This window comes from Zonotrichia albicollis, chromosome 3, assembly GCF_047830755.1.
Source record: "Zonotrichia albicollis isolate bZonAlb1 chromosome 3, bZonAlb1.hap1, whole genome shotgun sequence".
Classification (NCBI taxonomy): domain Eukaryota; kingdom Metazoa; phylum Chordata; class Aves; order Passeriformes; family Passerellidae; genus Zonotrichia; species Zonotrichia albicollis.
Window position 1 is genome coordinate 111,255,016 of NC_133821.1, and position 26,946 is coordinate 111,281,961.

Consider the following 26,946-nt stretch of genomic DNA (forward strand, 5'->3'; position numbering starts at 1 on the left):
ATGTTAACAGAAGGTGCACAGTGCACCAAGTTTTGCTTGATATGTTGAACTGCAGCAAATAATGTACTGCATCAGCACTGCTGAAAATCCAGATTTTCCAGCTTCTCTTTGAATAGCCTAAGAACAGAGATAATGTATTCCAACACACAACACATGGAGTTGTGTTGTGTGTTGGAATACATTATCCATATGTATTGGATACATTTATGTCCATACCATCTCTGAAGGTATGGACTCTTTGGAGGCAAAGGATTTTGCAGTATATCCAATAGGCTGTTTTAATATAAGAACTGTCAGAATTTCCTACCTTAAATTATTATCTGCATGAAGACTCTTCCTTTTGATTATAGGTGTAAGGGGGAAAAAAACCTTCTGGATGTTGAATTTCATCCCTAAAATACACCATCAGGGTCCTCATGTTCAATCTTATGATGGCAACTGAAAAAGTGCTGTGCTTAAAAATGAAAAAATTAAGTATATAGCTTGCCCCTGTATTATATGCAGTCCTCATGAGATATGATAAATGTGGTATTACCCACAAATATAACAAGATAGATTTTAAAGATATAAATAATTGTTAAAGAAAACATTTTATATCGTTCCAAAGATAAAAAGTCTTGAAGTATGACTGGCTGACGTAGACCTACATGGGTTTGCACAAGCTCACAATTAGAAATTATGTTGAACCTCTTTTTCCCACACCATCTTGAAGAAAAACTTCTCTGTGGTACATTACATGCAGCATCCTGATGAGCAAAACCATCCTACTTTGGTCAAGAGAGACAAAATAACCATATCCAAAATATGTTTTCAGCATCTCGACCGAATGTATAAGTATATATATATATTATAGTTGTAAGTATATATATTATAGTTGTTGGGTTTTTTCTATTTTCTTTTTTTTAAGTAATTTTATTTTCCACTGGAGATTGTAAATGTATTTTTCATCCTTTGTTTTGTAACTATAAAGGAGGATAGCTTTTCAATGCATTGACAATGTGCAATCTATTTCAAAACTTCAAAGGATTTGCAAAACTACAGAAAAAATCCCTAATAGGTGTTCATTTTGTAGGTGCCTACAGAAGTTAATGCTTTCTGTGTGCCTAGAAAAAGTCCAATGGATACAAATTTCTATCAAGCCGCTTGTTATTAAACTAATAGTCCTTGAAACTGAAATTACTACAAATACCTCTTTTCTGCTTCCTAACCAAACATATCAGCCATCCAATATGCCACATACAGAAAATAATAAATAAAACTAATTTTTTAGCTCCTAATTATTATTCACAGTATAAATCGGTGATTTTTTTATAATTTTTTATCATTTATAACTTTTATAATTGCTAAGAACTCTGATCATATATACTTTTGCTATGAAAGAAATAAAATATTTGCAGTTGTATCCATCATCTAAAAGACTATGTTTAGGGCATGGCTGAATAAAAAATCCAAGGTTTTGAGGGGAGATTCAATGTGTAGTCCCACAAAATCTCCAGAATTTCTTAGAGAGTCAGTCCAATATATCAGATTAAGGAATTGGGGTTTTTTAATACAGTTTTTCATTCTCATGATTGTGCAAAATGTTTTTGCTGTGTCACACAGTATTTAACATGGGGAACACCTTGAATACATTGTGCAGCCTTATTTAGTTCCTCTATAAAATGTGTTTTTTTCACTATGTGATCACAGTCATGCTTTTTTGAAAAATTACCAAAATAATCAAGTGCATCTTATGAAGCAATACTTGAACTTTAAGAGACACCTCCTTTTATCAACTGTTTCCAATAAATAATGTGGGGTTTGGACTTTTCCATAAAGTCTTTCTTCAGCAGGGATGGTCAATATGAGTTTTGCATAAAATGTTGTGCCCGTGAACCCATGACACATGTCCAAGTACAAGGATCATATAATCCTCTGTGAGGTACATTCAATAAATTAACAGCAGAACAAAATTGACAGACAAAAAAGATGAGGCTGATGGGAAGGTGTGATATTGAAGCAAGATCACAAAAGAGACCAATCAAAGCACAACAGACTATGTGCATGACACACATTCCCACAAATAGGATTTTGTGCCTGGAGTTGCTGGATCATTGTAATCCCAGTAACAAGGACACTCAGACTCTGTGAAATATGGTTTAAAATATTTAAACATTTATTGTAGCTAACACTTTAAAGGAAAAAAGGTTAGCACAGATAATCTTACATCCATTCAGGTGCTGGGAAGCCCAAGTTATGCACCGCTGAATGAGCCTCCATGCAGGCTCAGAATCCTGTGCAGATCCTGTCCATGTAAAGGTTACCCAATATTTCAGTCTTTTGAGTTCCTGTAAGGTTTTCTTAAAACAAAATAACTCCATTAATCATTTTCACTGTCAAAGAAAAAAGGATACACACATGGGAATTTGTTGGTGCTGCTTTAGACAAAGGCAAGGAGTTGGTGTGACCCCGTGGCAGCTGCCCGCGGGCTGCTTCATTGCAATCAGCCAGCCAAGCCTGTCCTGCAGGCAGGGACGTGCAGAGCACAGCACAGACCTGGAGCTCGTGCTGTGTGCCCAGCACATTTTGTGTGCCCAGCACATCAGTGCAGGCCTGGCCTGTCTGGGACAATGGCTGTGTGAGATAATAACTCCCCTACGGCAATGGTGTCCTGATCAGGATCTCAGCACACGTGTGCATGCATACCTGGTTTGCATCTGCATATAAAAACCTGCTTTTGTTCTCCAAACTGAACTGGTAAACAGTATTAAAATCTGCATGCATTAAAAACTGTGCATGTCCACTGCAAACACACCTCTGTACAGGTCTCTGTTTATCAAGCTGATGCTGTGCCAAAGTCAGATGGTTTTACAATTACAGAATTTATTGCCACTAAAAGGCTGTGTAAATACATTTTGGCAAGTGTGATTTTTGTACCTGCAGCTCAAATTCTTGTTATACTTGCATTTGAATTTGTTTTGTTTTGTCACACAATGTTACTTGGTATTATATGAATAATAATCCATGAGCTAGAAAACAGACTAAAGTCAAAGGAACAAAGTCAGTTGCATTATTAAAGAGAGATTAAAATAATTTGATGTGAAAGGCATTTTAGAGACAATACAGCCTGTCTGACTTGCTGATTTGCACAGAACCCAACACATCATTCAGCTCTGCTGCCACCTGACAGCTGCTCAGCATCTAATGGGAAATGTGAGGGGGGGGTCACAGTCCAGCTCATAGTGTACAGGTGCTGGCATCACAAAAATCATCATCACAACTGGCACTAATTGGCACCTTTGTTGACAGTCTTGGCAGAGAGGCCACTGACTGAATCTGCACAGAGAGTTCTTGCAAACTCTGCTGGCGGGGGATGCAGGGCTCAGCTCATCCTTCACTTAAACCATCCTTAGTTTTGCACATATTTCTTGGGAACACAGGTCCTGACGCTCTATTTGCCTGGAATGTGTGTGAGCATTGACATTGCTGTGGCATCTCTCTGGAAGTGACACCTTGCACAGAGGGTTAGACACACCTCAGGGACAGCACAGCCTGCCAACTGGTGCTGGCCAGCAGAAGAGCCTGAGAGCTTTGGCTTGGGTGGAAGAAAACAAAAGGAGATCAAACCAAATGCTGTTCTAAAGAGGAAGCTACACATGACCCACATAGAGCTCCAGTTTCACACAAGATTTTCTTAATTTTAGTTAATTTTAGATACAACTGTGATTCTGTGAAGTTCTAGTAGCCACTTTTACTCTGTGCTTCAGTTTATTCTTTTGTATGAAGGTCCTATTATTTGTCTCACTCTCAGACATAATATGAGGCTTTGCTAACTGATCAGTGTCCTAAAGTATTTAAACTTTTCTAATGGAAGTCAATAGACACATTAAATATCAGGATTCAAATTTATAGGAACTTTTGTTTCTTAATAATGCTATTAAATGAGTTGCAGGCAGTGACTATTAAATATTTCCATTTTGCATTTATACATCTTTCACACTACTGTAAATACAGCTGCATTAAATGCAGTTTCTTCTGTCACTTCAGCCTATCTCGTCCAAACCTGCAATTAAAACTAATTTTCCTTCAGTGTATAGAAAACTGTACTGTTTGTAGGTTAATTATCAATTTATATTATTTTTTTGGCTCTGTAGACAAGTAAGTCAGTAATGTGACTAGGATTTGAGAATGTTTAAGTGGTAACAAATAAAAGTTAAAGAGGGTGATAAGTTTGATTGCAATTAGCAGCAGTAACTGAAGTATAGAGATGTTATTAGAGCTCATTACTACCTTTTAACAAAGTGAAGAAAGAAAGACAGGCAAGTAGGAGGGAAGGAAGGACAATAAACAAAGGAAGTAAATAAAAAGTAGGAAGGCTGGCTAAAAAGAAAGAGAACAGTTCTAATTTCATGTGTATGGAAAAAATGTTGAATTTATTGCACATAGGTTGGTCAGTAGATGGATAAAAGTGAGAAAAAAAACCCTAGAAAAGTGATAAATGAAATCAGGCAAAATAAATCTTAAAGCACTGAAAAAAATATATATAAAAAGCCCAAGGTTTATATATATATATAAAATTATATATAAAAAGCCCAAGGTCTGTATCTGAGGAAGAATGTACTTCCATTAGGAACAACAAGGTCATAAGATAATATCAGCACTCAAAACACCAAGGTTGTAAGATAATAGGAGGCTCAAAACACCACCAAGCAAGAGTCTGAAATTCTCCCCATTGATTTTTCACTTGTGTATTACATCTGATCCCAAGGAAATACCTTCTCATTTACATGCATCTACATAAATTCTGGATGAAGCCACCAGCTTTTTTGTGCTCCAGTGTTAACAATGAGCAGTGGCTGCTATCCTGTGCTCCTACAGACACTCTGGAAACAGAATATGTCATCGTTAGCCTAATGAGGGGAAAGGGGGAGAGAAATTGCTAAATGCTTTCTCTCTATCCCAATTAAAGGAGAGAGAGCAAGATGAAGAGAGGGGGAAGGCGTGCTGGAGGGAGAGTGTGTGCGTGACAGATTTCTTCCTGCCCTTAGCTGCAAGAGCGTTCTCGTTAGGGAGAACTGAAAAAGACAAGAGGATGTGGGGATACAAAGCATAAATCCTCTGACTGAAGTCAGACTGTGGCAGCATGGTCCATCAGTCTGAGCTGCACATTACCTTCCAAAAATAGCTTGCTTGGGAAGGAAAGAATATGATACCAAGTACACTCTTGTCATTACTGGTCTTAAGACAAATTATCCATACAAATAGAAAGGAACAAAATTTGTCTGCCTGATGAAAGCCTCCTTGGCCATCCACAGTCCCCTTTCAGGATTGCTGTGGAGGGAGAGAACTACTTGTGTATGAAGGACATCTCTAGCTTAGAGGTTGCTGAACTCGCTGACAAGTGCCAGCTCATCCTTTACAGAGCAAACTAAATTGATCCCATGATGTTTTGTGCCAGAAACATCAGGCCTGTTAGAAAGGATGTCCACATCCCTAAAAATGTGTTAGGTCCCAAACTTGTCCTGTCCCATGGGCCTTGGCACTGCCAGGTGGTACCTCACTGGGCCCAGACTTTTGCCAGGTACCACAACAAAAATTTCCCATTACAGAAAATTGCAAACCAGAACTCAGGGCCTCATATCTGGCCAGTATAGGTTTTTTCATGACTCAGAAGTCTTTGGGGGTGAGTGTATGTTTTCGAATCCAGGTGAGTTGGGAGTTGAGGCTCCTAGCTAAAAACCATTGTGTGAAGATTTGCAAGGTATCACTGGAGCTGAGGAGAATGTTCTTTTTCCAAACACAGAAAAGAATGTTGCATCCAGTCCCATGGCATGACACTGTACACACATTCTCACATGACAGAAGGTTACCTGCTGCTTTAAACTGCAGCAGAGATACAAATGGGCTTGCTGGAAGCATTTCTTTGCACCCACAGCTCTGCTATTGACTCCACATGCAGCTCATGGCACCTTTCTGCCATGCTGGGACTGCATATTTAAAACATACTGGGCCCCAAACTCTGCTGACTGAGTGCATGTGACCCAGGGTCCATGGGCAGGTTCACAGTGTCTGCAACAGCAAAAACAGGTGAGAAGGCAGGTGAGGGGTGAGTCAGTGAATATTCTTTATGCCCAGACTCTGAAATTTTACAAGACTGCATGACTACAATGACTACATTAAGATGCAAAGTTTTTCCACGGGTTAAAGAGACCTATGACCAAAGGTAACTAGAAAGGTGGGAGTTTCTTTATTATCACATCAGCCACCAGATCCTGATGCCATTCCAAAATTATATCCCACACTGTTCTCATTACCTGCACAATAGCCTGAGCCATTCAGTGGACAGGAGAAACTACCTTGCATCCCTATTTATATTTAGTGCTCAGACACGAGCTGAATGATAAAAAGCAGGATTGATGTGTCTAGTATAATCCAGTCCCCAGATGTTGAATTTCTCTTACTTATTTTAAATCTCTTCACATTTCCTTGCATTCTGACTAAAATGTAGCAGCTTTGTGAGCGAAACTATAGCTGCCCTTTTACCATTTCAAGTGCCAGAAGCTTTAGCTAAGGAAAATGATTTTGTAAAGACTTACTGTGCTCTGCTAGTCTTACCAAGTGCAGTTCCTGCCAGTACCTAAAAGGAAACTAAGAAAGTTCCTGAGAACACCTTGCATCATGAGTCACTTGCTGTAATCATTTTTTAATTCTTGACTCCCGAGTCCCCATCCTGGGAGACCTCCTGGCTGGTTCCATCATCCAGGCATGACTGGATTAGATTTGTTTTTTCCCTGCAATGAGACCTAGTTTCTTTATTCACCATCATCTGAGCTCAGAAAATAGAAGGTGAATATTGGTTTCTGGTTGTCCAGAAGGCGTCACAGGGATGATTTCCCCTGGTTAGGAACACAGGAAAGGAATGGAACTCTCCTGTCAGGCAAACAGATGTTGGAAAAGTAGCCTGTGCTGCTCTGCCAAAAAGAGTAACCCAGACTCATTACAGGGAGCCCAAAGCAGCCATGTCTGTGCAATGGCAGACAAACAGGAGATAAGGGAAGACTGCAATTAGAGCTCAGTCTCTTACAATATTTTTATATAATTTCGAATTTCTTACTGAGTATTTATATATTATAAATATTCTAGTCAACTTGAACAATGTCATAAGATTTCCTCTCAAAATTTGAAGGCTTTGGCCTTTAAGAGGGTTTTTCACATTAGATTTTTTTATGTACTTTTAAGGTTTGTGTCTTTAGAAGTACTAAGCTGCCCAGTAAAAAACACCCAACTCACATTTATAACAGCCAGTTTCTCTCTACTTTTAATTAAAAATTCTGACCCACTAAATTATGAAATTCGAACACTGTGGTTTGTACAGGGTACTAGCACAATTAGTATACACATGACTCAGTACTTTCAGTTCCTCTTTCCTGAACTTCAAATATCACAAGATCTGAAATAAGGGCATTCTTCCTGATGCCTGAGCACAAGATACTAAATTCAGTCTGATTTAGTGACAAAGCATGCCATTTTAGGAGATATAATGTCTGTATAATAATTTGTTTACAAATGCCATCTTCTGAAATATCATATTTGAAATTAGCCACTTACAGTTTCCCTTGGGAGTTTAACACAATGGTGTGACGGTGGTCACAAGGGTTTCAGGATGAGAGAGAGACAAGAATGTTGAATCCATGTTCAGAAGGCTTGATTTATTATTTTATTATATATATACTGCATTATGACTATATTAAAAAGAAATAAAAGGAAAAGTTCTCAGAAAGCTAGCTAAGCTAAGAATAGAAAAGAATGAATAACAAAGGAGCTCTCTCCGACTCTGTCCGAGAGAGCTCAGTCCTTGATTGGCCATTAATTGTACACATCCAACACGGGCCAATCCCAGGTGCACCTGTTGCATTCCACAGCAGCAGATAACCATTGCTTGCATTCTTTTTGTGGGACCTCAGCTTCCCAGAAGGAAAAATCCGAAAGAAAGGATTTTTATGAAAAGATGTCTGCGACACAATGGTATAATTCAAAGGACTAATGTCACTTCAGTTAACTCCAACCTTTGAAAACTCATCTCATAACTGGGTCTCTCTAATGTTTACCACTGGCAGGGCTTTGTGCCCCAGCCTGGGAATAGCTGCTCCACGTTGCCCATCAGTGGTCTGTGGTGGTGTGAGGAAGGAGATGAGTACAGTCAGCCTTGGTATGATGCAGACACTGCTCAGATACTCCCTGGTTACTTTCCCCTTGCCTTCATATCACAACTGCTGCCAGGTCTGCCTCACATTAGGCAGACAGAAGTTATTAGCTTCACACATTTTATTTTTTATATAAAAGTACTGTATGCAATAGAAGAATTGTCCTAACAGCTACCAGTAAAAATTCTATCCTGATCAGCCATGCCAACACAAAAGGCCAGGCTAGTCTGAATCACCAGTCAGCACTTCAGCAACATTCCAATTATTTTCATCATTTAGAATGACCAAAGCAGTATTTTGAAATTACATCTAAAAATGTAGCAGTTATTAATCAAGGAGATCTAGCAGGGCAGATTCATGATCAGCAGAAGGGTGGAGACAGACACTATATCATTTTGATCTTATGGAATAATTTGCTTTTAAGCACAAAACTTCTTGCAACTGAATTTCTTCATCATTTGAATGTCCAGAATAACAAGCAGACAATCTTATGGTGGTTTAGATGCCTTTTAATTCATCACAAGAAGAAAAATTAAATTAAATTGCATTTACTTCCCCCAAAACTGCTTGAATTTTTTCATTCATATACCAATTTTTCATTAAATCTCAATTTCTCAGCCATTAGGATGCACAACAGGACCTGTAGAAGCTCCAACTGTAGCCGACCAGAGCTCAAATGAGTTGTTAACAGCTCATGTTTAGGGCTGATGTTTTCTTACAGGAAACACAAATAATTTTTTTTTCTTTAATTTATGGAACACCATGGCTAAAATTTTTGTTTGTAACATTCATTCACATTTTCACTATATAAAAAAAATAATGTTCAAATGTTCTTGATAATGTGACATAAATTCTTTTACCTTTAATAGTAAAAATATTTTTTTCTTTTGAGCAATTTTTGGACTCTTGCATTCATGTGCTCTAACAGGCATCCTCTTTTCTAGTGCAGCTTAGTTATGTCCTGAGCACTGTCACTTGGGTATTTTAAAAAGAAAGACCTAATTTTACTTGATCTTATTTCTTATCCCAAGCCAAATAAATGCCTAATGGTGTTATCAGTGGTTTAAGTTGCTTCTCTACTTCTTTCAAGTTCCATGGATCATCCAAACTTTGTAACAATACTCACTAAAATCTGGCCAAATTTACTTTTATTATCTTTAAAAAGGAAGGTCTGTAAGACTACTTTTTTTGAGTAATGCTCATTTTTTTTGTAATCTTAAACATTAAACAGAATAATTTCTTTCTATGTATTAAAAACAGGATCTTACATAATCCTATTTCTGATTAAAGCGTCTCACTCAGAGAAGCTAAAAGTTCCAAAAACTGCAGACCATAAAGTGTTATTTGAGGAGTATTTTATTTCTCTGAAACACACTTCAGATAAACCCTCTCCATGTAATTATCCTCACAAAGAACTGCTGGATTCTGTTTTACTTAAAAAATCAGAAAAATAGTTAAAGCTTTTCTCTGCAATAAAGCCACTTCAATGCCAACAGCCCACACTGTACAAAACCCCTTAAAATATCTCCTCAAAGATCTGTAATTCAGTTTGGTTCTGAAGAATGAGGAAGAGAGCTGCGCATAGAATTTCTTTGGCTGTTACAGTACTAGCCTAAAAAGCCTGTCTCATCTTTGGTATCAGTGAAATAATTCTATTTGATTCTTGCCACTGCTGGCAGATGGGAATGGAGGCTGCAGGTCTGGGTAAATGTTGGACTCACTGTGACACTGAAGCATCACCGTAGCTCTGGTGCTGAGAAGGAATAATGCAGAATTTCCCTGTGACTATCAGAAAGCACTCTACCCAACAACCATAAATCATTCCTTTAGTGAGGTAGTGCCACTCAGTTTTGCCAGAGGCAAGTGGACTGAGGGAAAGATCCTTCTGTGTCTGCCATCATTTAGACACTGTCCTTGTGCTTGTGCTCCCAGCCACCACCAGAGCTTCACCTCTGGACTGAACTCAGCAGGGTCTGTCCATGGCTCACTGCCACCCTCTACTCAGCTAACTTGAACCAGTGAATCTTCTGCTCTTCTTGCTTCCACACTGATTTTTGAAGATACTCTTGATCTATTTTGTACAGACACAAGACCTAGAAATATTCTCGCCAGAGGGTTACCTAGCATTCCTATTAATTACTAGTTGAGTGTACTTCAGTTATCATGACAGGGGGTGTACAGGTGTCAGAGACCCCAAAAAAACCTTTAAAATATTTCAGACAGATAAATCTCATCTCATTTACAGCTCTTCTGTCAAAGCATAGATTTTGAGAAAATTCAGCCTGAATCACATGTTCATGCTTCAGGAATTTTCACTGAAACAGCAGAGCACAGCATTCTCCATGAAACAGAAGGAGAATTTTTTGTGGCATTCCTTGATTTCCCAATGATTTTACATAAGACTTGACTCTTCCAAGTATGCAATAGCATGCAACCAAATGAGAAGTAAATACAGTGTGCCTAAATGTGATGTTTAAACAACAAAACAAAAACCAATTCAGGCAGTGTTAGTAACACAACAAACAGATGAGGAGGGGATATGTAAGGTTATGGCAACAAATCAAACCATGTGTGTGAACAGATAATGTAACACATAGGAGAGAATGAAGTCAGTTATTGCCTGCAGCTCCTGTATGATACCAAGGTGTAGTTCTCCTCTTGTGCCATAACATGTACATGTTAAGGTATTTCCTCAACTGAAAACAAGTGGATTTTAAAACAAAAAGTGTCTTGCTAATAAGCACCTATGAGGAGTTTTAAACTATAAAAAGTGGGGATGGGGCATATTTTAATTTTAATTAAATCTTATCCAAATTTATGCAAAGCATTTGACACTGTCCCTCAAACTGGAGAGACATGGATTTAATGGACAGACAAAGAATTGGCTGGATGGTTGCACTCAGGTGCTGTAATATCTCCTGTCTATTCAATAAATAACTCATTTTATACTAGACCTGACCTGCCGTTCTTAGAATTTGTGAGCTGGAATGATTTTAGGTGTGGGACACCTAGATTCAGGCTGCTGCCAAAAATCTTAGCTTTAGGCAGGGCTTGTCTGAAGCTCCAACTTGGTCTATAACAATATAGAGAAGAAATTCTTTACTGTGAGCATGGTGAGGCACTGGAATAGGTTGTTCAGGGAAGTTGTGGATGCCCCATCCCTGTAGATGTTCAAGGCCAGATTGGATGGGAATCTGAGCTACCTGGTCTAGGGAAGATGTTCCTGCCCACAGTATGGGGGTTGGAATTTGATTATTTTTAAGGTCTCTTCCAACCCAAACCATTCCGTGATATGTTCTATGATTCAGTAAGTGTACAGCTATGCTACAGCAGGTAAAAGGCACCTTCTTGCCTTCTTGCTACAACTTTCTTCATGATTGTCAAACTCAATTTTCTTGAGTATTCATGAGCTATTCAACACGATAAACACAGACTGAGAAGAAAGGCAAAAGTGGAAGTTCTAAGAGGTATGATAGATTTACAAAGTGCAACACACTTGATCTTGAAATATTGCCACAGTTTCTTACACTCATTACACACATGATTTTGGCCTTCTTATATATTTGGGGGATTTAGTTTCTTAAGCAGATATTTTGTGTCTAAATGTAAGGATGAGCTTTAAAATTTTTACATGAAAGTTTACATTTTTTAAGTGTCTGGTATTGCTATGCTTCTAATTTTTCTCCATAAGAAAACACTGAAATTTTTATTTTAAAGTACATTGCATTTAGAATGAGAATTAACTTCACTGTGTCTTGTCTCAGTAGGTTGTCTAATGCCCCGTAAAAATAAACTGGAAATTACTACTGACACAGCTGAAGAAGATGAAAGAAAAAAACATTGAAAACATTCACCCCATAATAAGATTCAGGAATGAATGTATTAGAGTATTCACATGCATAACATACTGTTATGTTATATTGAGGACTCTGAATGCAGTCTTAAATAAGCAGTTATAAACTCTTAGCTGGTTCAAGGAATTCTAACAATGGGATACTGCATGAATGATAAACAGCCAAGCCAAAAGTGTATTATTTACTCTATCCCCAAAGCCAACATAGAGTCTTTCAGCATCAGAAACTCTACAAAATTGGAATATATGGATACACACTCTTGAAATATCATCCTTTCATGTGATCAAAGTAAACAAACATCTAGCACACTTCAGCAACGAATTGAAGAGTTTCCTTTTACTCCTGGGATGCAAAATGAGAGCAAAAATAAGCACTGCATTCATACTTTGTAGTTCAGAAGCAAGGAATTTTCTGCTTTATTTTCTCTGAAAAGCATAGTAGAGCTTGCCTGTGTAGAGTGTGGAATGAAATCCAGAATGCAGCTATAGTTAACATATTTCAGAAAGCATAACAATTCCACATGCTCTGCCTGATGTTTTCTGCTGGAATAGCCAGTGAAATATAATGTCACTGTTCTTTTGGGAGATTTTAATGTGCTGAGTGAGCCTGAGCCTTAGGCTTTCAAGTAGTCCAGTTCATTGCTGAATCAGGAAGGAATGGGCAGACTTTTTAACAGAATGAAGTGGTAAAATATTTCCTGCTTTGTGAATATATTTCACAACTTTCTTCCAAGAATAGGAACTTGCAGGCTACTTCTACAATGCTGGTAGCATAAACGATACTTTTTGTCAGATTTTACAGCTTTGTCCTCATTAAAATAAAATCAGTTTAAAATCTCATGACGTCACCCCCATTTAAACCCATGAAGGCCAGAGTGTTGTTTGTTTCAGTTGAAGGCCTTCTGATAATTGCCAGAAAAAAATAAAAAAAAATCTCAAATGACAGAACACTCTTTCTGAAGGCTGTTTGGAAAAAAAATCACATTTTCAAGGGCATTCGTAAAAATACAGTACAGTATAATTGAGTGTGGTTGTTCAACTACAGTAAAAATGTTTGTTGTGTGCTGTCTGTCCCTGGTTCTGTCACAGCTATGATGCTGCAGCATCTGAGTGGAGGTGACACAGCACTGTGCCACCCCAAGGCCCACCAGGGTGATTTCTCCCCAGACCCCTCTTCACTCTTGCTCTGCCCTCAGAGATGCTGTTTGACACCACTCTGTGCCTGCTAGCAGTTTCTGTATCTGCCCATCAAAACTCACTCTGCAGATCTGGAACAGATCATCTGCCTTTGCAAGGGCCTCCACTCACCCACTGGGCCAGACTGAGGAGGAGATGAAAGACAAGAAAGAGGAAACTCTTCTTCCCTTCTCTTTAACCCGTTACACATGCAACACCAGCTGGAATGCCATGCACATCCTCATAGCTGTCAGTCAAATGGCTTGCAATTTGGGCATCCTCATAAGCCAACATGAAGATGAGGCATGGGATGTGTCATGAGCCAAAGCCTCCAAAATCCAACCCTCACTCCAGAATTTTGGATCAGCACTGGTCATCCATGATTTTTTAAATAAATTATTCTGCTCCCATTTCAGACGCCTATGGCTTCTACTTGGCTCAGTGTCCAGCTGTTTTTGAAGAAACTCTGGGTGAAAATGCTTTTTGACAGCACAATCTCATATCAATTGAATCTGTTGCGCAACTACATTTTTCAAAGGTATTCTTTCTCAAAGGTTATTTTAAAACCCTTTTTCCCCATCTTGGTCTTCCCTACTTTAAAAGGCCACACAGGAAGATTTGTTGGCAATTTACTGTATAGATAGGGGGGAGCGGGAAAAACAGATTTCACTTGCCACCTGGACGGACAAATGTCCATAAATCCTGCTTGAAAGTGTGCAGGGCTTGATCCCACACCAAGGCAAAGTCTCATTTCACTCTGTTTCTGCCATCAATTCTGCCACTGATGCAAGCCCTGCTTTTGTACTGGCCCTCAAAGACAAAATGCTGCTTTCTGCATCATGTTCCAGGGATGAGGAAAAGTGACAGAAATGTGATGTGGGGTTTGACAGGCTGTTGGCATTAGTGCCTTGCTTATGAAATGGTTTTGAGGCAAAAACCTGGCATAATCAGGGGAGCAAAGGTCAACATTTCTGTCAAAATATGATGTCCCATTTTTCAGCTTCCTACATTTTCCTTTTTATATTTCTATTGTAAACCCTTTCAGCAGTAAAGGTACTCCAAATTAGTACATTTTAAGAAAGACACAGCCTTAGTGAATGAAGTCTTACAGCCTGTAAGTATTCCAGCCATATCTGATGTCATGCACATGGCACTTTTCAGAACTATGTGTCCTGTCAGGGCACATAAATTCAACAGACTTGGTAAACAAGGGGCCCAAAGGGAGCTGCTACTGGCTGCATTATAAATATTCAAGATCCAGTCAGCCATAATTAGTTTATTCCCTTCTGTTGACTTACATCCCCCTCCTTTCAGTCTGTATATTTTGTAAAAGTTCTACCTTTAGAACAAAAGCTTGCTTGGGCAATTTTATCCTCCAAGCACAAAGAAAATCTTCTGATTGGGCAATAGGACTGTAAGTATATTCCATGCATACTGTCTGTCCTCCTTTTTGACGGGAAAACAGGAATTTTATTATTCTCCATGTTTCTTGCAAAAGGAAATGTCACGATTTATATGCTTTGTTCCTTCAAACCTTGTCTGCTTCTACCTTTTACTTGGTTGTTAAATTTTTAAATATGAAAGTGCAATTTACAGTCTCATCCCTTTTAATGGTAAAAGTGGTTTGCTTCTGTGTGACCCAGAAATTCTGTGAAGTCTGTTAAAATCAGAAGCATTGAAAAAATTGGAAAATATGAAGTTTTGGGGTTGTCTGTCACACTATTTTATTTCATATTTTTATTTCACACAAACTATTTTATTTCATATTTGCAAAGTGAAGCACAAACACATTAAAATTAATCTGTTCTACAAAGCCAGAACAATCCCCAGAAAATTTACTTTATTGAAGGAACAAGAGATAAATTAATAAAGACATTACCTCTTCAAATAGTTATTTCTAGTGTTTAGCACTCGAAGCAAAGGAAGCTGGACTGTCTCTGGGCTTAAAGAGATGAAGTTCAGATAAAGCATTGCCTGCCCCTTTCTAAATACTGGTATTGCATCTCAGCAAGCTCATGCACTGTACCTCCTCTTCCTTGTCAGGAGCTGGCAAGTGGGGACATGGCAAGCTAATTGGGGGGTGATGAAACTACCTGGTTATATATATTGCTATCTATGTTGTCTTCCTGTTTGAAAGCCCTTTCTAAGGTAGAATTAATGCTTTCAAAATCACACACTGAAATTATCATGACCTAGGGTCCAGACCCTGGAAAGGAATACTGACTAAGCTCCTTTTGTGGAGCATACAGTATTACAACAATTCATTAGCAAGAACAGCTGGATTTTATAAGTGATTATTCCACTTTTAAACCCCAATTCAAAATGGAGATATGTTACCAACCATACAACCATAGAAATACCATTAGAAATATTTTATAGTCAAAACACAAAGAGGAGTGCTCTTCAGTACAAGAGTTGGAGCCATGTGCAGCTTTCTTCAAAGCTCAAGAAAGTTCTGATTAAATGTTTGGTATTGATTCTTCTCCATTCATTGTAAAAAAGTGTAGTCACTTTTGCAGCTAGAAACATTCAGAGAATAAGCACTGGGAATAGCTTAGATACAAACAAAACAATTGTCAATGGAATGTGATATTTAGTCAAGCTGTCAGGACCCTGGGAGTGCTACCATCTCTTTCTGTCCCTGTGCATTCCCCCAGCACCTTCACTCCCTGTGTGCAGCCCAGGACCCCATTTCAGCCCAGCCTGCACCAGAGATGCTCAGCAGGACCAGCCCCTGGCCCTGCCTTCCAGACAGCCCTCACTCCTCCAGTACAGCCACATTTCCAGACTCATCCCCAGGTTTTCCTGGCTGGACCCTAAACATGACTCATTATCTCACCTCATCTAGGACTATGGATGGACTTTTTCCCATTACCACACCTGTCTTGCTAGATTTGTCTCTGGTCAGTAATTTCATGTTCGTTGCTTGTGCCATGGCTGCCCTTCCTCGACTCCTGGCTCATCCTCCTTTGAGAAGCAGCTCTGCTATTGCTAACCCCTTAGGGTGGGAGTACAAGGTAGATTGCTTTAATCAGAGAACAAAAAAAATACTAAATGAGAGTAAAAAATATTACTGACTCGATTTTGTAACCAATGACAAGCAAATGCTCAGTTAATATTTCCTCCTGTTCTCAAGACACCTTTGTGATATTTTGATAAGTCTTTCTCTGATTTTTGTTTCAACAAGTGGATAAAGACCCTTCACTGTTGTCACCCTGCTCTCCAGTCTTACAAGACACCTCTCCACATCACATCTAATGACTGCTTTCTCCCTCACAGCTCTCATCCTGCTGCCATATCAGGACTGTCACCATGTAGAAGCATTTGCTTCAACATCTCTCATTTCTGCTGTTAATGAAAGTGCTGTTTGTCTGTCCTCTTTGAACTTCATAGTGCTTTATGATAACAGTGTTTAGCTCATAATTGATGCTGTTAAACTTGCCATCTCACCTTTCATACAACAGCTGCATCTGGTATTTCTGCTACCTAAACCTTCACAGTCTCAGATTAATTTATTGGCACATGAGACAACTGGTGCAGTCTGACTGTAATGTGGTCTATATACTTTCCATTTAATTTTGATCTGAGCCTGCATTTCTCTAATGAGCCATGGAGTTAAGTGAATGATAGATAAATACTGAAGGAAATGATGATTCAAGTTGTCAGAGAACCAGACAGTAAAAGCAAGGATAATTGTTCTGGGAATAGCATAAGAATAGTATAGGAATGCTGTCTGATTATGTAGGGATGAGGTCAGGAAGGCCAAGTTGTGGACAGAGCTGAACTTGGCAAGGGATGCAAAGAGAAGTGTTTCTAGAGGTGTGTCAGAGAGAAAAGGAAGGTCAAAGTATCGCCCATCAGACCAGCAAGACTGACAAACTGCAAACAAGGCTGAGGTAAGCTTTTTTGCCACAATCCTCTTTCCACACCTCTCAAGAGGATGGACAGCAGGATAGGAACTGAGGGAGCCAAGTGCTTTCCATTGTAAGACTAGATCAGGTTTGTAACAAGCTGAAAAACCTGAATGTACATAAGTGAACTTATGGACTAGATGACCTCTGAAGGTCCCTTCCAACCCAAACTACTCCCTGATTCTATGATTATATTTCCTTTTTCTTTGGGTACTGCTTATTAATCACAGCTGGTATGTTAGGAATACAATGAATGGAGTTAAACAAAAATTTTCTGTGCCTGAACATGAACAAAGTAGTTCTAAATGCTGTCTACCTCTGCCTGTGACAGAAATACAGAAACACAGGGGAAAGCATTCAGTCCATACAATCAGACTAAAACTTTCCAAAAGTGAACAGCCCCAAAACACCAGTGAAGCATCAGGTCTTCAGTCAGGTGTCCTTGTTCAAATATGCTTGACTGCACACTAATGTAGCCATAAGCCTCTTTACCAGAATTGCTGTTCAAAACAGGCTTTTCTGATAACAGCAGAACAAAAACATGCAGCAAACTAAATATAAAAGTTCAGCTAATATAAATCCAAAACCACCACTTCATTTTCATCCCTTATACCTACCTATCATACATTAGAAATCTGCCAAAGAGCTCTGTCAAATTGAACTATTGAACTCAAAGTGGCAAAAGGCCCTCCCCAGGCAAGACATTTAAATCATTTTCAAAGGTAATTTCCTGCTCCCAGACTGAGAACAAATCTAATCGAGTCTGCTTCATTCTTGTGACAAAGGGGAAAATGTTGCCTGCATACTCAACAAGGGGAAGTGTCCTAGAAGATCTTGCTCTGCATCACCAAAGGAACCTCCCCTGCAAAGCAAGGCATGTGCATCAGCATGAGAATGGGAATTCTGATTTAACTGTCAGGTCTTCCTGTTCTCCTGCTAACCCTGTTTTATAAGGAGACTACGAACTGTTTACAAGCTATTAGTGCCTGTGGGAGACTGAAAAGAATCAGGAATCTATAGTATAGTTACAGAATTATGTCTCAGATAACTGGCTATGCTTTCAAAAAGACCCACCTCTAGTCCCTCTGGATTTCAGGTGAACAAGGATTTTCACCAGGTTCTAAGGATATTTCACAGAATCACAGAATAATGAGCTTGGAAGAGACCTCTAAGATCATCGAGTCCAACCTATGCCCTAACGCCTCAACTAGACTATAGCACCAAGTGACATGTCCAGTCTTTTTTCCATAAAGAATTTCCATAAAAACTTCTAAAATCAAGTACCAAAGCTTCAATAAGAATGTAAAAAAACTGAAAAAGATTACTAGATGACTAAAGAGAGTTTGTAGAACAAACAGAAGTGCATGTGCACATGGGAACAAGAGGATACACATTTGTGGCACTGCAAGATGAAAGAGGGTTAATTCACATCTAGATCACTGCATTATCAAAGGTAGAAGACAGACATTATTAATTTTCTAAACAGAAGAATTGTCAGATTCAATCTCTGCACACATTTTTACAACTCTGTAGGAAAAAAATATACAGAATAGCACCTGAGTTCCTAAGAAATTCACATTTGCTTTGAATGAAATAGTTGTGTGGGGTTTCTTTTTGTTTTGGTTTGAATTTTTTTGATAGTTTGGAGTTTTTTGATTGTATTTTTTTGAGGTTTTTGTTTGTTTTTTGGGGGTTTTTTTTGTGAAAGAGCTAATAAATATTTAACTGGAATTTTTCCCACTTTCAGCATGTGATATATGACTTTCTATCACTCTGAAAACCCAAATTCTACATGTAGAAAAAAAAATGAAAATACTGGTGTTGTCAATTTAAGTTTATTTAGCAGTCATAAGTTTTTAGTCCGTGCAAAGAGATTCTATTGTCATTGCTAAAACCATAAATCCTCATTAATATAAATTCTAGTGTTTTTATTTGTGCATTAGAAGTACAAGGATGAGTTACTTCAATGGGTATAGAGTTCTTAAGTACAGTATTTCTATGAAATAAGAAATAAAAAAGTAAATTTCATTAGATTAATGTTATAGGGTTGAAAAATCAGCAATAACAATCTCACAGCAATTTCTTATTAAAATTAATTAGTTCAAGTCACTGAAAACCTATTTTTCTAGGTTTTTTTTTCTCTGTTGTAAACTAACACTGAAAAATAGGTGTTGTGGCTTGACACCAGGCACCCATGAGAGTCAGTCACTCACCATCCCCTGCCTCAGCTGGGCAAAGGAGGGAAAAGAAAAAAGTTATGAAAGCTTCATGAATGAGATAAGGACTGGGAGAAATATTTCAAGGGCAAACCAGGCTCAACTGTAGTTACAAAGTGAAATTTATTACTAACAGAATCAGAAGAGGATAATGAGAAGTAAAATAAGCCCTTAAAACACTGTTTCCCCCACCCCTTCTCTCCTTCCCGCCGACAGTGCAGGAAGACAGGGCATGGGGGTTTGGGTCAGTTCACCACTGAAATTTTCTTCTGCTCTCAGGGAAAGGAGTCCTTCCCCTGTGAGGCTGTGGGGTCCCTCCCAGGGGAAACAGTACTCCATGAAGCCTTGGTCCACTCTCAGAAGAAGCAGCCAAACCTTACCTGCTGAAATGTGAGTCCCTCCCATGGTCAGCTCTCCCAAACCTGCTGTGACCTGGGTCTCTCTTCCGCAGGCTGCTCCAGCCTGGAGCCAAGGGCCCTCTCTCCCCACCGAGTCTCCCACTGGATCACTGCCTCTTCCAGGAATCTACCTGCTGCAGCATTGGCATGTCCCCCACAGGCTGTGGGTGGATCTCTGCATCCCCCATGGATCCCCACGGGCTGCAGGGGCCCAGCTGCCTCAGCAAGGTCTCATCAGGGCCTGCAGAACAATCTCGGCTCTGGAGCCTGGAGCACCTCCTGCCCCTCCTTTTGCACTGGCCTTGGTGTCTCCATGCTGTTTTCTCTCACATGTTCCTACCTCCTCGTCTTCTCTGACTAGAAGCAAAACCCGTGATTTTTCTTTGGATTTTGTTCCTAAATACGTCATCACAGAGGTGTTACCAGCCTCTCGCATTGGCCCAGCTTTGGCCAGCAGCTTGTCCATCCTCAGAGCCATCAGCCATTGGCTCCTCACAGGAGCAATCTTTGTGGCCCTGCTGCTACCTAAAGCCAGGCCATGCCAAACCAATACACCAGGACATTTCCAAAAGTCTGTTCATCTTAGTCGATTTACTCAGAATATATCTCAGTTTCTTTACTCATTATTTTTCTATGTCCAGAAATTCTTCTTTCAGCATTCAGCTTTAACCCCAGTGATCAACAGATATTTTTCTTTCTGCTGAGAAATAATATAATTTAACACACAGAATTAGTCCTGCCACAAGAGTGGAAACATTTAGTGCCATTGCTTACTTCCTTAATTTTATTTTGTCCAACAAGCACACATAAACTCTTGCATAACCAAAAGATGTGTATCTTTACACTGCTCCTCAGCAAACTTTAAATTGTCCACTGAACTAAAATTGACCCTTCTTGACACTTAGCAAGATGGAAATATTTTTTCAAATATGCTGAAACAAGCTCAGTACAGCAAACCAGCATGCCACATTTTCAAGGATCACTTCTAGAGCCCTGCTATGACAAATTAAATTGCCTAAGTGTTATGGATAGGAGAGGGAAAACAGGAGCTTAACTCAACACTGTAGGATATTTTTCTTCCATACTGACCTTCAGGAGTATATAATGAAAGAAGAATCATTCCAGTTTCATTACTCTATCTCCAGATTTCTCCGTTCTCTTCCTTTTGTAGGTGCTACTAAGTTTATTTTCCTACAAATCTTAGACTATGCTCTAGGTTTAATATGTATAATCTGCAATAAAATAAGAGGGATTTGTTGAGTTAGTAAAAACTTCGTAATTAGCATTTCTCTACCCTGCAGTAAAAAACCTCACATTTTATAGTCTTTTTTTGTGTGTGTGAGCTTCATCTTGAATTGCACGTTTCACTAGCTCAGACTACATTTTGATAAGAACTGTTATTTGAGCAACATCTATCTATCTGCCCTATTACTATTAATGGAATATTATATTACCATGGAAAAAGCATTCTTAGTTCAAAAGCCAGGACACAATTTTTTTTTTAATATTGTTTATTGTCCAGCAGAAAGTTTTAGGCTCCTTCTCATTCAACTAGTTAAAATTTTGTGTGCTCAGCAAAATCGTCTTTAGATCAAGCTACAAGAATATACAGTGTAATCAGTTGGTTTTATTTTTCAAAAAACTTCAATGGCTGCAAATTAAAACAAATCCATTTTGTAATAGTGTTAATAAAACAGGTGGAGACAAATCCCATAATATCACCATTATTGTGCATCATCAGCCAGGTGATTGTACCACTGGATATTTTCATCCTCTGACTTCAAAACACAGATATAGTTAACAAAACCAGATAAGTAAACCTCTAAATCAAGATGTAAAAGGAGGGAGTAATTGACTGTTTTAGGTAATTAGGAGTTTAATTTAAAAAAAATGGAACCCTGTTAACTATTTAAATAACATTATGATAGTGAATGCCTTTTTTTACAACTTTTAGCAAAACTCCAGACACTGAACTTTACAGTTTCTTACACTTCATCACAGTACATTTTGTGGCAAAATTTTTACCGTAAGTCTTTAATTGCTTTTGGAAGCTTCAGTTTCATCCAATTATTTAATAGCATACATTAGGGAAAAAAAAAAGAAACCTCATTGCTTTATAATGCTTCCTGACAGATGGTACCCACAAAATACCCAGTAGCATCACTGAGATGAGTATATTACAAAAATTCAGGGAAGATTAACATCTAATGCTCACCCAGTCATCCACAGCTAGATCATCATTAAAGAACCAGGCTTTAAAATAAGAACAAAATGACAATACATATGGCATATTCATTTAGGTAGCACACCTGAAGAGAGATAAGGAAAAAAATTCCAAGTATTAATTCCTTAATAGGAAAGGGGTGCAAGTAATCTACTCCTAGAAAACAATGTTCTCATCTTGAAAATCACTAATTGTCATGGGTGGGGTTTCTGTTCCCTGATCACTGCCTCATGCCCAGAAATGGCTGCTGTAGCTTTTGGTGGGTCTGGAGAGGGGGAGCCCTGGGGCTGTTGCCTGGGCTCTTTCAGAGTTTCCCTCTCAGGTGTCAGCGGTGCCCTGGGATGGTGCTACTCTAGAGTTTTTTGTTAGCTTAGGCAAGAAGGCTTTTTTCCCTTTCCCTGGCCTTGGAGACTGTGGCGGCAATCCTTCAGCAGCTTTTGCTTTTTCTTGTTCAGTTTGGTTTGGTCTGTGGCATGAGAGAACTATTGACATGAGAAGCAGGGCACCGAAAGGGAGCCAAGGAGCTGCTCCTTCCAGGCTCCAGACCTGGGAAAAGCCAACCCAGTGAAACAAAGGACACTAAATTCACCGGCTTCACCTGCTGTGAAGAGGAGACAAACATCAGAGATTCACCAGGTTCCCATCTGGTTTTGCCCAAGCTGCTGCAAGAACTCTTTGGATTTTACTTCCCTGACACAAAAGCTGGCACTATTTTTTATCTCCTTCACACCACATTACAGCCGTTGGGGTTTTATTTTTTCCTTCTCTGGCATTTAGTTTTTTTTTTATTTTTGTGTGGAGGGGTTAACAGTTCAATATCTAGTATTTGTTCACCATTTTTCCCATGGAGTGTTGGCACTCTTGTTAATAAGTGGGTTTTTCCACTTTCATCCACTGCTCTTAATATCTCATTGGTAGAAAAGGATTGTTAGAATCATTCTTTGTTAAAGGAAACACTCATTCCATATATATTCATACCTAAATTGGTTTATGAACCATGAAAAATGTTCTCCTCAGTTTCAGCAAAAGGCTGCTCATCTTAGGGTTATGCTTCGAAAAACCACAAAGCCAACAACTCCCAGGACACTGAAACTGGAAAAAAAAAAAAAAAAGTCCAAAGGGAGTGTGGTACTTCCATAACATTATTCCCTCAATAACTTCCCCCTTTGCACCAGCAGTGTGCTGGTTGCATCAGCCTCAGAAAATGGCTGTTTGGCCGTTTTTTCCTTCTCCTCTTAGGGTTAGAGTTACACTTAGGGTTAGGATTGGAAAAACCACAAAGCCCTGAGCTCCAGGGACACTGAAGGTACAAAACAGACAGCAAGGGATGTATGGCACTGCCCACCTCAACATGACCCTTTGAACATCCTCCTCATGGAACCAGCCAGGTGCTGGCCACCTGAGAAAAAGGTAGCTTTTAATTCTCAGTTCAGGGATACGGTTTAGTGTAGGGTTAGGGTTCAAAATAGCAGAAAACCCAGAGCTTTGTGCACACCACAACTACAGAAAACAGACCTAGGGAAAACTGGCAGTGCCCCAATATTATTGCCTTCAAAGTTTTCTCATTTGCACCAACAATGCGCTGGCAGCTAAGCCTCAGCAAAAGCTCCCTTTTTATTATTCTTCCTAGGGTTAGGGTTATGCCTAGGGTTAGGGTTCAGAAAACCATGAAGACCAGAGCTCCAGGGACTCTGCAGTTACCAAAGGATTGCCAAGGGGAGAACAGGACTGCCACAACTTGGCTTCCTCCACCCCTTTCTGCTTGGTACCACACTCACCCCCATGCAGGGTTCACTGCTCCAACTAGGATTAGGGTTATGCCTAGAGTTGGGGTTTCAAAAACCACAAAGCCCAGAACTCCAGGAAGACAGCAGCTGCAAAAGGATTGCCAAGGGACAATTCTTTGGCAAAGATACAGGACTGCTGCAACACGGCTCCCTCCACACCCTTCCCTGTGGTATGAGCCATGTGCTGGCCTCATCACCTTCAGCAAAAAACTGCTTTTCCTGCTCCATTCATTGTAAGGGTTACACTTAGGGTTAGGTTTAAGAAACCAACAAAGCCCAGGGATTCTGGAACACCAAGAGGCATGCCAAGGGGAGCACAGTACTCCCACATTTCTTCCATCATACCTTTCTTTCTCCTTTGCAGCAGCCGTGTAATATTTTCTTTGTGTGGTTTTCAGTTCCCTGATCATCTGCTCTCTGCCTAGAAATGGTCACTGTAGCTTTAATCTTGAACAAAACCATCAGAGGGTGTACAGCATAAATTAGCAAAAAGCTGAGAAAAAAAATGAATTATGTCTCCAGAAACTTTGTTCCAAGTCTTAAGAACAAGGTCTAAGAATGGCAAATACAGAATAATTTACTTTTTGGTATTATTTTTGCAATTATTAGTATTGTTATTTTATTTAAAATGTTTGTTATATTATAAAAATTAATCAAATCATGAGGAAATAAACATTGTATCTTTACTTTCTCAATTAAGTTATCCTTATAATAGACTGGGGGAACACATCTGTCAATGTCACAGTTCGCATATGGTCTCTGAATTGTACAGTTGTTCCATACAGTACTATAATTCTTTTTCCATTTTAAGCTTTTAGTCACTGCCAGTGATTCATTTGAACTTGATCATGTTTTAATTTAGAAAAAAAGACTATGAACTTGTCTGAATTCAAAACAACCCATACTGCTGCTTCATGTGCTTACAACAGTCCTTAAAATTTCTGTGGGTTAATCAAGCAAATTTCATGAGCACTCTGATGTAATTAATGCAACAGGGCATGGTAGTTTAATAACTGAATATCAGTTATTGCCAGAAAGGCTGAATTCTAAATAAATCTGCTTACAGTGCAGTTAGGGTAGGTTCTGGTCTTCTTTTTGTAAAATATGGAAGGAAAATACATGTCAGTAGAATCTCAACAGTAAATATGTGATTCCACTATTGTACATAAACTGAGATCCACTAGGTCATTTAGTGGATCAAATAGTAGTATTTCTTTAAATTTCCATCTCTTTGGAAAATTATCTGTTGGATATCACCTACATGGAAAGATGAGAAAAACAAAAATACATTCTATTTGGAGACAGGAGAGCAAGCACACCAAAGAAAGCAAAGAGGCATGCCACAAGTGCACAGTAATTGTAAATTTAACCTCCACACAATTTTTACCCCTTCTCATTTAAGTTTGATAGTATGATCTTTTCTATTTCTCCTGCCCTCAAGAACAGGCCTTTATTCACATGTGCTCACATGTGCTGTATCAGTTGAGGAAGAACAATTATGTATAAATGAAGCCAATTAATTTGAAGCAGATACAAGAGCAAGTGCACAACCAAAATCACTGCAGAGACCTGGTCTCTTGGACCAGATTTGTATCTTGCAAATCCAAATATAAAATGCTGCACAAAAGCTCATTCTCTTTCAGATATTCTAGAAATTCCCATGACACTCACAGAATGAATTTAGTTATGGAAATAATTTTCTTCTACCTAGCTGAGTTCTAAAATAGCTGCTTTGTAAAGTAAAAGCGAGGACTATTTCAGACCAGTGTTTCTGAAAGAAAAGGCTATTTCTAAGCATAAATCCTACAAGGAATATTCTGTTGACAGTGGTTATTTTACCACTCAATTCTAAAATTGTTAAGTTCAAAGTAGTTCTATGTAATAACATCAGATAACCTGAAATAAAGAAACAAACAAGGTTAAGGGGCTTATTGAGGGTGTGATATAAGATACCAGTATTTTACAGTTTTCTTTAAGTAAAGTCACTTCATATATTTGTTTTCTTTAAGCTGTGGCAGAAGATTCAAGCCATTCTCTGCCATAAGCAGCCATCTGTCACATCACTGTCTTTCATATTTTCTTTCAATTCTCTGTAATTGCATGTGCTGACTGAACACATGGCCTAGAATGTGGACAAATATCTCCCCTGGCTAATACGAACTATTAAGGGGTTTTTGCTGGTGTAAATCATTGCATCTCTCATCCTTCCTTCAGGCAGGCAGCTGTTAGCCTGGGAAACCACCACAGGAGGCTCCAATTCTGTGGCATCTCCCTCATTCCTCTCTGTAGGCCAAACTGGCCAAGACAATAGTTAATCTGACTGGTCTTAATCTTTTTGCAGGGAAGGACAAAGGTCATTCTGCTTTTCATCTAAGTACAACTATTAAAAATTGTAGCCCTACTGAAAGTGGCTGAATCCAGAAAGGAGGTATGGAAGAGCAAATAGTCATTAAAGGTTTTCAATATTTTGCCATGTACCTCAAGTGTTCTGCAATAGTCTTATTAAGGGGAATATTGAGGAGAGATGGCTAAGTAACAGAGGGATAGCTGGACACTCTAAACTTCAATGCCAAAAACAAGTAGAGGGAATCCAATCTGCTGGCATATTTCTACTTAACAGAGATAATGCTGGGTTAGATGAAAGAATAGGGTTTTAAAACCTACACAGATCTGGTGGTAAGCTTGATAAGCTGAAGAAGGAATAGTAGGGAAGAAAGAAGACCATTTCTTACAGAGAGGGGGAATTCCATCTTTCACTACAAATGTTTTCTTAGAAAAGTGTGTCCTTTCCTGACTTCTACTGTTGCAGAATAGTGCAGACTAGTGTTAGTGAAAAAAGTATTTGTTCAGCCTTTCTTGTCCAAAACAATCACACTCTTTTTGATTCATTCATATCAGATTCTGCTTGTCTTTTGTGTATTTGTGAAAATTCAGCACATGCAAAAAGTGACTCAAAAAGGAAGCAGAAAGTACCATGCTTGAAAGAAGCCATCTTATTGGTTTCTTTCCAGGATTTCTTGAACTAGATCACTTCCTATCAGCCTTATTATGGAGATTGACATTAGCAGAGATCTTCAGGGCTTAGGGATCTTCATGTCTGATCTCTTGGAGATGAGTGTTGCAGTTCTACTATGTTGAGGTTTGGTCACAGACACAAATATGTCATGGCATACTCCTAATAAACCCATACGGGAACAA

At 38.9% G+C, this 26,946-nt stretch overlaps 1 long non-coding RNA gene across 3 annotated transcripts in view; it reads right to left on the minus strand.

Annotated features, from left to right (window-relative positions):
* The window catches only part of LOC113458855 (uncharacterized), an 87,766-nt gene that overhangs the window by 16,271 nt on the left and 44,549 nt on the right, over positions 1 to 26,946 (minus strand). The window lies entirely within an intron of this gene.